Raw genomic sequence first — 3,948 nt, forward strand, 5'->3', positions numbered from 1 at the left:
TTTTTTTTAGAACTCACAAGTTTTTTTTACATTTATACGCCTGCTTATAAACCCAACGTATCCTGGACGGCTCTGGTTCTGCATCCTCCACCAATCCGAACCCTGGTGTCAGAAAGATATCTATTCTACTGAGGAAACGGACGACAATGCTGCAGTATAATTAAACGCATTTTAAATGCCTAAATACTTTTAAGAAAAAAAATTAATGGAGACAATTTCTACATAGCTTCAAAACATTTAAATTGCTGAAGACATGCATCGTCATTTGTAGGGTATAAGATGAAATCAGGTGCAGCACTTTAAAACTCATCCTTCGATGAAAGTCTTACAGTCTTAATTAACACTATAAATATATTTCTATACATATCTGGAGCAAATTCTTTGGGATGTAAATTGTTAGCTTGTTAATTTATTTAACGAATAAAGCAATTCTGAATACCATAAACCAGTGGACTCAGTGAAGTTTCCATTGTCTTCCAACCATTGAAGGTCTGAGACGTCTGTTGAATGTTGTTGAAGGAGAGAAATCTGGGATTGCTTCTGACGTCTAACAGCAGAAGATGATGGATGAGCGAATGCTTGCTGTCATTTCTGTCACCCTTTGTGGAAAAAGTCAAACACGTTCACCTTTAGCCTGCACCCTCCATGATCTCCTGCTCTGATTGGCTGCTGGTAAACCCTGAGGCGACGCTGATATTAAATCAAAGCACATTTCAAAGAGTAATTGCTCCTGCTAGAGGCATTAGACCTGCGTTTGCTGTTAATTACCCAAGTGATTCTCAACAAAAGAGAACATATGATGGAAATTAGCTAACATTAAACTTATTTAACATAGTATAGATTGTGCCACTTGCTTATTTCATACGAATTATATTAATTTAGAGGTTAAATTCATCCAGTTTATTCAGTCTTTCAGGCCTACACCTTTAGTTGGATGTATTGAGCGATATTCAAGAAATGTGAATGTGCATTGATAGAAACACAGAACTGATATCACTATCATGGAGATTTAGCATAGGGAGTTAATGAAAGCTGCAGAGGTGACGTCTTTAAAGGCAACATTTTATCATGTTGTGGCACCAGAGAACCTGCAGAGAAATTACTCTCAGCCTCTTCATTGTTTCCAAAGACAGATTTTTTAAACAAGCTTTCTCTATGAAAGAAATCTGAAGGGGCGGACACAAAGGGATGACTAGTGTAGCCTGTGATGGCCTTTTGTTGTAAACAGAAAACACTTTGTTGTCTACGGTGATAAAGAGGACTCAGTGTCTTGTTTAAGTTGTGTCTCTGTTCCACCTTACCTGAATGGAATGATTGCATTCTCTCCTCAGCAGCCATCAAGGCCTGCAGAGGCCTCTTCATGTTTAGTGTCCTTCAGGTCTGCCTGAAGGACACTTAGACAACAAAACAAAATTTCATTTTGCAGGGATCAAATGTAAACAGTGTGGAAGAACAGAGCATTAAATATGGTGAAATATGGTGCAAATATGCAGAGTTTTGGTTTGGTGTTATCAATGTGATGCAGAGTCTGTGACATGTTTAGAGTTTTCACAACACTTTAAAGTCTGATGGTGGTGGAGAAGAAGCTGTTTTAGAATCTGCTTTACCTGCATCCAATGCTGCGAAGCTTCTTCCCAGAGGGCAGCAGGGAGAACAGTCCATGGTGGGGGTGTGAGGGGTCATTGATGATGTCACGGGCTCGGGACACGCAGCGCTGGGATGAAATGTCTTTAATGGAGGGAAGAGGAGCCCCCATGATCCTCTCTGCTGTTCTCACCTTCTTCCAGTCTGAGGCGCTGCAGCCTCCACACCACACAGTGAGACAGCTGCTCAGAACGCTCTCTATGGTGCTTCTATAGAGAAGCTATCGGGATTATAATCTCGGTAAAGCACTACTTATATATTCCAAACATTTAAAGGAGTGTGCAGCAGTGAAATGTTTATTAATCCAACTCTTCTCCTGCAACGTTTATTTAGTTGCTTCTGACCGCCTCTGCAGCTGAGCATGAGCACTGGAACGGGGTGCGTGCTTTTTTGAAGAGTTTGAATTGAAGATGATCCATTTTGTTATCAAGTAAGGTCAAAGTTTATATTTACTTGGCAAAATAACTTTACTCAATTATTTTACTCTTGCAAGATAATAATATTTATATATTATACAAGCTTGAAATAGGATATTAAATGTGACACTTGTTTAATGATGGTTATCTTGTTTCTTAAAGCCAGGTACTGTTTTTTTAGACTGCAATATAGAAAAATAAAAAGTATTATTGCAATAAGGGTAACTGCCTTTCATTTGAGTCAATAAGTAAAATTATGCCAATAGAATAAATATTCAGGCTGTTAAAATAAGATGATAGACCTTTTTTGCTTTGTCCTAAAGCAGCATTTTCATTTAATAAGCAGATCATTTTACTTACCTGCCTAAATCCAGAGCAAAAATCATATATTTTAGGGTGACCATATTTTCATTTGGGAAAACCAGGACACCTTGGAGCCGGGGTAAATATCATGTCCTACAATAACGTGATATTTACAGTTGATTTAATAAAAAATGCTTTTCAGTAAAAGTCAACAGCAATAACTCCAATAACAAACGATAATTTTATTCAAAATGTATTTATTAAAAATGCTTAACAATTCCTGTAATGAATGAAAAGCACAATGAAAGAAATAATGTCTTATCTAAACATCCCTCACTTAACACTCATGGCTCAGGGATTACGTCACACGCAGCGCCGTGCGCAGGGCCCTAGTGCCTGTAAATTTAATGGTCCAATGAAGGTAATTTCAAAAATCAGGACATTTCCTCACTTTCTAAAAAAAACCCGGGACGCCCGGGACAGGACGTGAAATACGGATATGTCCCGGTAAATACGGACGTTTGGTCAACCTAATATATTTAGCTCACTTCTTGCAGTGCAGTATTTATAATTATGGATATGTTGGCATTTCATCCAGCTGGACCAGAAGTCATAGAGCTAGTTGGTTTCTTTATAAATACTCTTTCTTAATTATTCTAAAATGAGTTCTACTATTGTTTTAGGTGTTATGTTTTCTCTATTATGACCCCCTTTCTATTTACAAGCTGACAATAGAATGAGCTTTTTTTTTTTTTTACGTTATTCTAACTGGATCTTGTGGTGCTGCTCTGGGTTTTGTTCACTCTGTTGGTAAAATCATTTACATTTGAGTTTTAACCATTAAAACCACCTTGGAGTGGATTTTTTTAGTACTTCTTCATTCCAGCCACTTCTAAGCAGCTCCTCTGAACTGAAGGCTGGTAGAAAGCTAGAGGCATCTGGTTAAAGATGACGCTTCATCTCTCTTTATGTAAATTAGATCACTGATATTAAATTTCCTTTGCATTTGGTTCTCCAAAGTAAAAGAAAGTTCACTAATTAGGATATCTGTCAAATGATCGATATGACTTCTTTCATCAACTAGGGAGCAGCATAATTATCAGAAGCCATTAAAAGTAAGATTGAATAAATCCTAGATGTCAAAGAGACATATCTCCACAAACCTACCATTAAGATATATCCTAGTGTTAATTGGCTAACTCGACTAAATTAGTATTTCTTATAACTCAACAAATGACATTAAGTTCCAGCTGTTATTTGATGCCATTAGCTGCAGATGCAAAGGTTTCCTGAAGAGCTTCTGTATTCTGCTGTTGTGGATTATGACTGGTTGGAACAGCCAATGAGGCACAAACAGGCAGATTTCTGGTCTTGCACATAACATTATCCCCTACACCATGCTTTATAGCCATCTGATAAAAAGTCTTACCTCTGGATTTGCTTGTTTTTCATGTGGCCCAGCAGCTTCATATCTGTCTCTGCTGATTATCCTCCTCCTTGTGCATCTGACCAGATGTCCTTTTGGTTCCAAATGATCCTCTAAGTCAGGCGAGGGCCCCTGTCCGGCAGTTTTTAGAGGTTTCCC

The sequence above is a fragment of the Cyprinodon variegatus genome, unplaced genomic scaffold (assembly GCF_000732505.1).
Source record: "Cyprinodon variegatus isolate N-32 unplaced genomic scaffold, C_variegatus-1.0 Scaffold317, whole genome shotgun sequence".
Taxonomy (NCBI): Eukaryota; Metazoa; Chordata; class Actinopteri; order Cyprinodontiformes; family Cyprinodontidae; genus Cyprinodon; species Cyprinodon variegatus.